This window comes from Biomphalaria glabrata, chromosome 4 (genome assembly GCF_947242115.1).
Source record: "Biomphalaria glabrata chromosome 4, xgBioGlab47.1, whole genome shotgun sequence".
NCBI classification, from domain to species: Eukaryota; Metazoa; Mollusca; class Gastropoda; family Planorbidae; genus Biomphalaria; species Biomphalaria glabrata.
The window spans coordinates 34764997-34778160 of record NC_074714.1 but is presented as its reverse complement, the minus strand read 5'-3'; positions in this window follow the sequence as shown (position 1 = coordinate 34778160).

Here is a 13164-nt window from a genome sequence, read left to right as displayed (position 1 = left end):
AGGATTGTGACTGTGTGTTTTTTTTTTTTAATATTTTTTTTTTAGCTACTAGATCTAGTCTAGGCACAATGAATGGAAGTGTTTATAGAAAGGATTGAGTTTTACAAAACCTAATCTACGTCTGTATTTTTAAAGTAAAAAAAAAAAAAAGATGAATCATTATGAGATCTGAAAATTAGTGTATCCTGTTAATAAGAAAATCCTGTTTACCACAAGAGTGCATCGATTCGTGCGGTGCATGCCCTACTTTCTAGAAAACTCCGGGATAAGAAAAACTGCTGAGTAATGCAGGTTGATGCCATGCCTATTGATTATTTTAAAATGTTTATAAAATAGGGCCGCTGAAAGAGTAGTCTGGCTACGCCATTCTTGTTCAATAACCAGGGGCCCAGCAGCAACGAAGTCAGTGACCCGGGTGGGACCCAACTGGGCCATTCTAAACCAGTCTTCTCGACTTATGCGTTACAGTCCGCTTTGAACCTTCTGTCACGCTTTTCATAAAATGTCCGGGCGTGAGGTCTATGTCCCGCTTTTAAAAAAAAGTCGATCAATGTCAAGCTTTTATTTTAAAATCTTTTGACTAACAACATATTAGTAGGCTTACCACCTTGCAGCGTTTTCATCTTTATTTCATGTCGTGATCACTGCTTTGACTTCATGACGGTGGTCGCTGTTGCCAGCCACTTAACACAAAGGGAGGTAGGCTAGTACGTAGTCCTAGCGCCGTTGTTCTAAGACGCTAAGTCAGCAGACATTTTCGATGGACGTCTGGGAAGTATTTGTAGTCACAGGAAACAACCATTCAGTTTGCTGGTATCTACTCTGCCATACATTTTGTAGGTTTCTCCCCAGCCACGCTGTTTGCAGGTATCTCTATCTTCTGCCACGCAGTTTTTTTAGGTAGGCATATCTTCCGTGCCAAACATTTACTGGTATCTCCTCTTCCATACATTTCCACGTATCTTCATTTGAGGCGCCGCACGTAAAGTTCTTGTTAAAAGTCAGTAGGCCTATGCAGTTCTCAAGATTCGATTAATTTTTCCTCGTAGGTATTAGCAGATAGACAGAGGTCTTTAAAGTCCTCAGCAAAGGCTTGGACACAGACCCAATGTTGTCTTGATCTGTACGGCTCATTGAGGTACTCGTATCATGTAGCCTACATTAGGAACAAAAGCTTGACACATAACAGAACTATTCTCTTTCTTCATATGTCTTTTTCAAGTCGGTACTTCTCGTTGATCGTCTCAGCAATCATTGTCAAGTTCCTCGTCTTGAAAGTCACATCCGCAAGACTTGCCAACAACACAGACGGTAATTGGAGGCCATATGCTAATTATATTTGGTGACCCCAAATGAAATAGCAAATAAAAATAAGCACCGAAAAAATTACGCAATTCTTAAATAACAACAAGGGTCTTCTAGTAGGCCTACATACGTAATCTAATAAGTAGATTTAAAAATTAGTCAATAAACCCTGAGTCATAGTATGGACTTAGATCTAGGCTAGTAGGCTATATTTGAAATTTAATACAAGTTTCGCAATGTTTTCAGTCCTGTGCGAGGCTCCACCAACTGGATGCCTTTGCGCCTAAGGCCGGCCCTGATACAGCCCCCAGCCTTGAATAGGTAACTGCGGCCTCAACACGTGGATAGCATATGTAGGCCTATATATAGGCCTACAGCCCATGGGATCTGAGACGATGCCTCAAAGCCATGCATTTTTCCTGTGTTCCGAGCTTTTGAAATTCATCCTCCTGGCGTTTACAACAAACGTCCTCTTTAAGTAAAAATAATTCAAGGTTGTATCGGTAGTAAAAAGGGATGAGAGAAGGCTAATACACATGTCTAATTAAGAAGGAAGCATCTCTGGCCCATGTAGCCTACATTATAATGGATGTATAAGCTTGTATCAAGTTATCAACTCACCATTGTTTAGGATGTCGCTTAATACCTTCTATTTTCATAAGCACTTCGATGGCACAGTGGTTTGAGCCCTAAGTTCCTATTAAATCTTACAACTTTTTAAAATTACAAAAAAAAAAAATTAAAAAAAAAAAGCTATTTACCCCCCCCCTTCCCCAGATACCACCACCTTTCTCCCAATTACCCCTATCGGATCAAGTTGAAATTTTTGAAGAATGACAATACATGAATCAACCAAAAAAAATCAATTAATGGCAATAAATTTTATATAGGAAAAGGGAGCTTAGGCCTATGATATTGAAATTATGTATATATATCTATATCATCTACCATCTCTTGAAGAGCTTTTTCATGAAAGATGCCTTTCCAAAACACTCTCGATTCTTAAGAACAACCTGCACCCATTAAACCACTGTTACATAAGATCTGAACGAAGTGGTCGTCACCTTTCTATTAGGACTAAAACAGAAAGATTTAAAAACTCCTTTATCCCATTTTCGGTCAGAGTGTTACAAGATCAGCTGTCGTCATCGAGAAGTATATAGAAGTCAAATTCATAAAGCGCTGGTTGTGAATGTGTATGTGTTTCGTGTGTGAATGTTGTTCGAATTTTTCATCTATACTGTTATTGTACAGTAGTTACGCTGATGTTGTCAATTGTAGTCAAACTGAATTTTCATTTGATTGGATCAATACAATTATCTTATCTTATCTATCTATATATGTGTGTGTGCAGTGGCGTCACTTTTGGGTGGGTGTCACCCGGTGCGGACCACTCAGGGTGTCACCCCCCCCCCCCCGCACATAGATAAATGTCGTGTTTTTTTGTTTGTTTCGTCATAATACACAGACTTTATAATTAACTGCATTCATTGATTGTTTAACAACTATAAAATGTCAATTAAATTTAAACATTCAGTGGTTACAATTTATCTATAGTTCAATTTTACAACAATGCTACCTTAAGTAAATTACAGTGTTATTTTCTTTTTCTGGATTTCAAACTAGAAAACGTATTAATCACTAAAAATTAATTTCTTGAAAGATTTCATTTTTAATCAATTTACCCGCTATGAAAGTGTTGTCTGTTCCTTTTTTAGAACGTGTTAATATGCTTTTGGTAAAGAAAAAGTTAGCCACCACTTTGTCAATAGTTTAAAGGTAGGCTTACTCTTATGTATCTTTGACCTTCTAGTACATCTTCCCCGCAAAAAATAAAGCAAAGATATATAAATATAAAAGACATCTGGCAATAGATCTTAAGCTGCACCTCTAAAGGCAATAATTTTAGAACGAAAAAAATATTTCATTTGCACTAAAATTTTAGGCAAGAAGCATTTTCTGAAAAAGAATGTCCACATAGATTAAGTGAATGTTATCTATTGGAGGAGCCGTGGTTGAGAGGTAAAGTGTTTGTCTTCAGAACCCTGGGTGGCAGGTTTGAATCCTGGTAAAGACTGGGATTTTTTATTTCGGGATCTTCGGGCGCCTCTGAGTCCACCCAGCTCTAATGGGTGCTTGACATTAATTTGGAAACGTTAAGGCGGTTGGTCGTTGTGCTGGCCACATAACACCCTTGTAATCCGTAAGCCACAGAAACAGATGACCTTTACATCATCTGCACTTTAGACCACAAGGTCTGAATGGGGAACTTTTATACACATGTATTAAATAGTTTTTCTGTTGGTTCTTAAAATTTTCTGTACTCCTTTATGACTCCATACATCGAAGCTGTTTATATTCCTGAGCTCGACATACCAGACATTCAAGCTCACTTCTTTCTAGACATTTTAATATATTAAGTAGATTTCATCAGCTTTTTTTTCACATTAAAATCTTATAACTTATGAATCTGATCAGTGTGTACCTACTAAGTCAGGAGTGCTTTCAAACAAAATACAAATGTGCTTATAGTTACTTTGACTCTTATACGTATATCTTTTTAAAACATTTATAAACTTTTCAACATCATAGATACACTTTAAGCTATGGGTCTTGTGTACAGAACAGTTACATCATCTTATGGAAATTCTATATTCAATAAAGACTCGTTCTTAATATGGTCACAAAGTGTCAAATATTCTGAGTTTATAGAAACAGTCCGTGCAAAATTTCCTTCCATTGTCTTTCTTCTTTACATCAATCATAGCAATGACTTCCTTGTCAATTGTAATAGTACCCAGATGCCATTTTTTTCCTATTTTCCAATCGTGATGACTATTCTTCATACGTCTTTTGATATTCCAATTTTGGACTTTATATCTACCACTTATGAAGTAACTAATTTGTATTTCATTTCTATAGAATTAGTTGAAAATAGTTGACAACAAATAAAAAAAAAATACAATTTCTCACTTTTAAGTGACTAAATTATCCTCAACAGGAAGCATCAGAACGATTATTTTAACAACTGGTCTACTTTTCCTTGTGATAATTTTCTGCGCAATCTATTGGAAATTGGCACACGACAAAAAGAATCTCCTAAAAGATTGAAATCTATATTATTCCACTGATTCATTGTAACATTTCCTTCTTCTTGGCTAGAGTTTCTTTTACATTCAACTTCTGAAAATTACATCATCATCTTCAGGAATCTCAATTGTTGCTTAATTAATTTCCTATTCTACAAAATTTACATATGCCTGGTGAATGTCGTCATTTGTTAAACGGTGATAATTTGGTTGGCATCCTGATATTACGATGCTAGCTACTATTGCAATAGATTCGATAAAGACCTTGTTATATACATGCAGCTAATGCACATCTAAAAGTAAGGTTTCACATCTGCTTTTAAAATAAAGTATGATGTAACGTTCTGAACTATTTGTAGAATTTCATTAAAAAAAAATAAATATTTAGGCCTATCTATTGTGAATAACATATTCCAATATTTAGCAAATGACACTTTTTTTTAAAATTGTCAGTTATTCCAAAAGTGCATTTTTTTTACTTGGGTGTCACCCCCTAAAGAATGTCACCCGGTGCGGACCGCACCCCCCCTAGTGACGCCACTGTGTGTGTGTTTCCCTTAGATATGCTTTGTTTAAAAAAATACTTTTTTTTATAAAGCTCATATCAAATAACTCTGTTAAAAAGTTAGTACACATTATTTCTTCCACACTCAATCTCAAATCAAGTTGAAACTTTGCACAATTATTTCTTGTACCTGACAAAAGAGGAATCATTTTAAAAAGTTAAGGAATTAGTTAATTAACTATTTTGTTTGTAATATTGAACAAGGGAAATAAATCGTACTTTTTAGATGTGTATGTTTTAAGCTGAATTAGTCCCCTAAAGTCCCATAGAATAGGCAAAAGCCCTCAGTGAACATGATAATATTGACCCAAATACCCTCTTCTCCCCCCCCCTTTTTTTTCCCCAACTGGTCCAGACAAGTGATAGGATCATAGCGCATCAAGGAAGCTAAGGCATGATATTGGGCTAAACAAAAACAATTGGTACAAATATTTCTAATTGCACAGATTTGTGATTGTTAGTCTAGGTCTATTACAATTTGAACCACGAGTGATACAAACTAATTGATACAATTACACGTGTTAAAAGCATTATTTTTTTCAAAAGTATTTTTTATATCAATTCACTCTGTCTGGTAAAAAGCTTGTTGTGACACGGTTACCATACGGTCAAGTGTTGGGTACCTGGGTCTTGAAGTAGACAGGAGTGTGTGTTGTAAACAGAGAAGGAAAAGAACATCTAGGGAAGTTGTTTGTATATTAATGTTAATCTGTACATATGTTATTATTACATTCTTTACAATTAAAGGAACTTGTTTCTTCATACTTGTACACATTATTTCTCCAACACCCATTCTATGATCAAATTTTTAACTTGCACAAGACATAAATCAATAAAAGAAAAATTAAATTTAGTGCTGGTAATTATTTTGTTTGATACCAACAAGGGAAATTAATCCTTCATCATTCACAAATATGTAGGGTTTTGTCTCCTTAGATAATTGTACATGCTATTTCGCCACTTGCCGTTCCTTTGGATACTTCAGCTGCATAAAAAGAAAGGGGGGTTGCGTTAAGACTATAGCTAATGCCAGGCATTCACCTCATTTCCATGAGATGATCCATAGTTGCTTCGCGACCGAAGGAGGCCATATATTTTTTTTATAACGGATAAAGGAAATAACTTCTACATCATTGAGAGATGTCGTATTGCAGAGTTCTTCCCCTTATATAAACTTTAATTTTTAAAAGGATTTTTGTTTTATTCTGCTTGTTGTTACGCTTTAAGTCGTCAACATATTGATGTACAAGATTTGGGACATAAAAAAAGTCGAGTAAAATAATGTTTTCAAAATGTGAGTCGATAGATGCTTCTTGCAAAATGCTATACATTGTTAAAGGTCCTACTTAGAAGATGAAACAATGTCTTTTATGTATTATATTTTTATTTTTGAAACAGTAAAGTAATTTTGCTTGGTTAATATTCAAACCTGCATTTATAATAATAATAACAAGGCTTGTTTTCGATTCCTTTGTGACTACAATGAAAAGACACTTTTTTTTGTCCCTTGAAAAGTCCCTTGACAGGACACGCATCCCCATCCCACCCGGCTATGACCCGCTTGAGAAACGCTGACCAAGATTTTTAGATCATAGCCTGCATGCAACCAGAATTATTGAATAAACTATTGTAAGAACAAAAATAACAATGAAATTGTGTCAAATCATAATTTAATTCATAAATTTTGATACATTTTAAAACAGCAAACAATAATGTTTCCTAGTCTAAATGTGATACAATTAAGATTATTGCGTTGACTACAAAAAACTATATACAGGTATCAGATAAAGTGAGAATACTTAAAACATATAAAACATTAACTTATAATTCAGTACATTTCAGGCTGAATCAGTGATGATAAATGACTCATTTCCTAAGTCATTTCTCTGTAAACAAAAAGAGAAATAAATACTGCTAGGCTTTAAGTTTATTGTTATCAATTTATAGCCCCCTTCCAAAGGGGTAAAAGCCAGTAGGTACTAGATTTGTGTAGTCTGTCACATTTAGATCCCAAAAGCAAAAAAAAAAAAAAAAAAACACTACTGAAATGGCTAATTTCGGTCTTCTTTAACAACCCTAATAGTGAACTGATTGGGGTGTGTAGATGCAGGGCTAAAGGCACAATCATATTCCTCTTATATCTTGGTTATCTGCCATTTTTTCTATAACTGCCAATGCTTCAGACAACTTCCCGTAGAGTTGCAGACCTTCCAATCACATATTTATTTAAGGCTCTAAAGCAAGGGTGGGCAAATTACGGCCCGCGGGCCACATGCGGCCCTCCGACACCTAAAAAAATAAGGTGTGCCCACAGTATATAGATATAAAATGCAAATATTTTTTTTAAATATCTATATAAATTATTTAAACTGTTTCATTTTTTAAAAGTTTTAAGTAAACGAAGATTATGCTTATTGGTTATGCATCAATACACTCAATTCAAGACACAATGTCTGAGTGTTGGGTAGGCTTGGAATAAGATGGCTAGTGAAATAACTGATGGAGCTCAATCTTTGACTAAGAACCATAAACTTGAAACAGGAAAGTTTGGACAAAGATGCATATAATTTAAATATTAAATTATTGATGTAGTTAAAAATGAAACTTATTAGAGCTAGGGGAGTTAACCACGGGTAGTTCTGATTTAAAAATAAAAAACCCCAATGTATCCGCTAGCTTAGCATGGGAAAGGCAAAGGAGAAGAATATAAAACCTTAAGGATGAAATTGTAATGTTACTTGAAGGACATTGGCTGTGACATTGTTACCAATATTTCTAATGAAGAGTGGAAGACAAAATTTCATGTCTTTTATAATTGCTATTGCAATTGATAGTTTACATATGAAATGTAAATGCATGTTAAATCTTTTCAAACAAGGCCTTCCCATTTCTACAGGCAAGAAAAAAAAATAGTTTGTGTCATTTTCCTTTGCTGAAACTATCTTTAGTGAAATGATTAAAAGTACAACATTTATTAAGAGAAGCCGATTCTGCTGCAGAGGACATAAACAAAGCAAAGAGAAGTTCCAGTCAGCACTACCACGGGAGTTTTATGGGTTCCAGAAGCTGTATTGCCACACTTAAAAAAACTTTGCTGCTGTTCACTCTATTTGAGTACACATACATCAGTTCTTCTTCTTCGTTCTCATTTTACATGTTGAAGGGTTCAGATCAGCAATCCTATATCTGAGATGAACCACGTAGTGGTTTCCAGATCAGGCAGTTCTCCGAATAGTCTTTGGAGAGTCTAGTTCGGTCCCTTGATTTAGTATGCACCATTGAAGGACATGGTCAGCATTCTCTGGTGATGCTCCACAAGGACAAGCTTCGCTCTTCCCGACATTTAACTTCGGGAACATAAATTGTCTCATTCAGTGAGCAAACATTTTTTGTGGAAACTAAACAAGTATAATCACTGGTCAATGTTGACTGACTAATTTGACAGCAGTCACACACAGGGGTAACAACTAGTCGAACTAGTAAGATAGTTTCACAGTTAAGAAACATTATGCACGAGTGTATGAAGTAAAATACTACACATTAAGTACAACTGTATATTTGTGGGGATATTGTGATATAAAAATAAAACAGCAATTAAAAAAAATCGTAATACAGTGTAAATATGAATTAAAAGACATTCTACACAGCAAGCTTATCTTTCTAAGATATATATATATATAATATATATATATATATATGCGGCCCGCCATTCCCAAACTTTTTTAATGCGGCCCTCGATACAAAAATGTTTCCTGAACTTTTGACCTATGCGTACCCCTTCTAAGGGTTATGTAATACTGAGTACCATTCGCACCCCCAGCCCCCAAAAAAGGAATTATTTTAATAACAATAAAAACATTTTTGTAGTCCTTCATACACAAAATAACTATTTACAATTTCTTAGTGGTTTATTTTTTTTTTTTTATGCTTCAGAGACACATCAAATACATTCTAAAAAAAAAAAAAAAAAAAAAAAAAAAAAAAAAAAAAGGAAAAATAGTTTTTACATTGAAAAAGTGGGTGCTCCTCAACAAAGCTCCCGATCATTGTAGAAATTAGTCTTAAAATGTAAAATATCGCCATGTTTGAGTTTGTAAAAACTTAAAATAAATAATAAAAAGGATTTAAAACTTGTGATATTTTATTCTTATTTATAAACTAAATGGGTATTTAAAAAAAGAATCAGCATAGTTAACTATGTAAACACGTACCCCTTTTAAACTCTTCCCGTACACATGGGGGTACTCAAAACCCCCTTTGAGAAGCACTGCTCTAAAACAACAATCTTACCAGCTGACATACAGACACAATTGCAGCTTGTATGACCCTAACAATGAAGACTTGAACATTTCACTTTAGGCAGTAGCTGATTATATTGAGCAGGAAATATCTATAAAAAAACAACAACTGATAAAGATGAAATTATCTCACATTCTAGGCTATGGTCAAACATGTCCATAAAAAAAAAATAAATGCAAATCCTCAAATGGAAATATTTGCAGACATCTGTAATGAACTAGTCTCTTACAAATAATGACTTAAAGTTACATGGGTCTTAACAAACAATTATTAACATCAACAAAGAAGTTAGTGGAAGGAGATTCTGTTGTGTCCAACAACACACGTAATAATGACTGTTGCACTATGCAACATGTTAGATGGAGGATAGAGATCACATTTTTTAAATTACAGGAATAGAGTGCTCTGGCTAACTCACAACTAGTTTAGCTAGTCAGTAGATATTGTTTGCCAGGTTGTGGCTGTTGTTTCATGTGGATAATTACTAGGAACTACAACTGAGCTCTAAGTTGAGAACACAGTTATTGAGAAGCTCATGGAGAATACTCCTACTACAGAACATGAAGCTTCTTAAATAATTTTTGATGACTTCTAAATAAAGTTTCTAACAAGTTCAATTTGAATATGTTTAACCAATTTAGAACTTGAATAACAAAGCTATTCTTTTTATTCCCTTTTTGCAAAAGTAAAATATAATTTAAATATATTGTACTAATTTCATTTTTAAGCAGATTTTTTTTTTTAATATGTCATGTAAATCTCCTTATTTCTGCCTTTTAAAAATTTTTGACTAAAATCATAGAAACATTATTAAGTTATCTGGCCTGGCTCTGTCATCCCTCCGTTATACTCAAGTGTCTTCTATAAGTGGTCAATATTTAAACACTGTCACAGATCTTCCGTTACTTGTTTGCTTTGTACGTTTTGCCTTAGTTATTTAAGTTACTCAATGGACATGATTTGGTTAGTACACATAGGCTATAGGACATATTTATGAAACTACTATTTCTTTGTTACTCTAGTCTTTGTAAGTTCCTATAATAATATAGTAAAGTAAAGTTCCCCTTTCAGACCTTGTGGTCTATAGGGCATATGATGTAAAGGTCATCTGTTTCTGTGGCCTCTACGTAACGTGAATGTCATGTGGCAGCCACAACAACCAACTGCCTTTACTTTTCCCCAACTAATGTCAGGTACCCATTAGAGCAGGATGGACTCAGAGGCGCCCAAAGATCCTGAAATAAAAAATTAGTCTTCACCAGGATTCCAACCCACTTTAATGCTCAGCCACAGCACCTCCCTATATAAATATACCATAATTGTAATTTTATATAGACTATAAAAATAGACTAATAAAATAAGTCTAGATATCATCATTATGATTATCACTAGTCAACCGGCGGCGTAGCCTGCGCCACTATTTTGCAAGGCCAGCATTAGGCCACTGCAACCTATGCGACCGCAGTAGGCCCCACACTTTCTTAGGACCCGCACTAATAATTGGTGTATAAATTATTAATTAAACCAATTTATAACAGATTTCCCGCGGCCTCCTATCGATTTACCAGGAGCTTATGGATATTTCGTGAAATTGCAAAATATTCAAAAAAGTCCTGGAAATATTCGGAAATTATTAAAATCTTTAGAAAACACATACAAATCTCCTGAAATATATAGACAAGAATTGTCATTTTGGGGTGTCATTCAATATGGAAAACGATAATCCTACGCGCAACAAAAAAACAGCATTATCCCGTAATTTTGGAATCTGGTGAAAGAAGCTTCTTGCGCTTCAAATTAATGAAGAATTACTTGAGGTCAACAATTCTTGTAGATAGATTGAAATATTTGGTAATTCTTGCTACCGGTATTGAGTTTGATCTATGTAGGAAATAGAATTTATATGATATACTGTAAGACTTCGCTACATGCAAGGCTCGTAAAGTAATTCTGTACATAGTAAAGAATTAATAAAATGCAAAGACAAATGTATTTTCTAATTAATATAAACTCTTAATTTTCAGGTATAATCCGCATCCCTACCCAAACTGGGCCCCGCGAATTCCGTTTCGCATAGGGCCTCTCAATGGCTAATTCCGCCCTGCTATTTAGTGACGGGTGAATACAGAGTAGATAGATTACTTGTTCTCCCCCCCTCTTTTTTTTCACCGCTAAAACTACGTTAGGTGGAAATAAAAAAGAGTGATCTTTCCATGACTTCTAGGTCACAACGGTTAAGTCTGGCCCTGCTATTTTGTGACAGGTGAATACTACTTGTTCTCCCCCCCCCCTTTTTTTTTCATAGGGTAACTCTAGTCCAACTTGCAGAAATAAAAGAGTGATCTTTCCTTTACTTCTTATCCAAACTCTTGAACCATGAAGAGAATTGTATATAATAGATAATAATAGACTCTATAATATTATATAAATATAATGATGGTATCTAATCTATATGTAATGTAGTGTAGATCCAGATCAGTTCATTACATTATATTCATATTGATATAGACTTTATCTAGTCTATCTTATCTTATTTTATATAATACAGATGTTACTTCAAAAAAGAAGAAGATTATGTCCTATGCGTCAGCATCTAGGCATGCATGTCAACCAATGAATTAAATTCTGCCAAGTCACTGGTTTTCCTGGCTGGCTCATTCCATGCTCTAATAGCACTAGGGAAGAAGGAGCATTTGTGCATATTTGTCCCAGCATGTGGAAATGAGGAATGTGCTTTTATCTTTGTGTCTTTTTGAGTATTTTATTTATATTAGATTTTGTTTTTGTATTTGAAGATTATGGTTCAGTGTTTTATGTATAGTTGCTACTTTACTTTTGAGTCTTCTCTCCTGAAGGCTTTCTAAATTTAGTGATTTTATTAAAGGTGTTACTTTAGTCAAATGTGAATATATATTCGTTAGTTATGAATCTCACTGCTCTATTTTGTGTCTATTCCAGTTTCTTAATATTTTCTTGAGGTTGAGGGGTCCCAAACAGAGGATGCATAAATACTATTATTGGCCTAACCAAGGTTACATATAATAAACTTGATCCAAGCCAAACCTCAGTCAGAGAGAGGCTGGAATGGAGGGCAGGGTCTGAGACCACTTACACTAACTTACAGACTCAGGGAACAGTACCAGGAAAAAGAAGACCACAGAGTTGACTGAGAAAGCGATGGGAGGACAACATAGACGACATAGTCATAAAAGAATGGACCGGCGTGCCGTTGAAAGAAGTTCTAACTAAGGCAAAAGACAGAGAGGAATGGAGAAAGACGGTCAAGGAATCTAAAATTAAATCTTGCATGATGCCCCAACGGTCCAACAGACTCACTGTGACTAAGGCTAAGGTCAGGAGGCTGACTAACTTAACTGACTACACAAAAAGGATACGTAAAGACTTAATTGTCTTAAAAGAGTAAAATAAATATTATAAATTCAACTTGGATATAGAGTAACTTACATCTATCGAACACCTTCGTTTTAAGGTACTTATCGAACACCCCATTGTATTTTTTAAAATTCTCCTTTATTTCGATGATTATGACTAAACTAGTTCATTCCTATTGTGCATCGTCCATTTCTTTATAGTTAAGTTATATTTAGTTTCATTTTCACCCGAGGATCATTTTTTTTACTTATATTCAAAGTGCATTGGTAATATTGGTATAAAAATTTCACTTTTTTTTTACCTCTTGGGAAGAGTGAAGTGAGTCTCGGGTTAAGGATATTTTTTAATGCCAATGATGCTTCAGCTCAACAAAACCTATATAATACGCTTCTAATTAGGCTGAGAAATATTTGCAACTATTTTTTTCAAAGTGTCCTTTGCTACCTAAACATGAAAATTGAGGTTTAAAAAGGGGGTGTTCCATAATAGCTGTTTTTATATAAGCAATCTCAG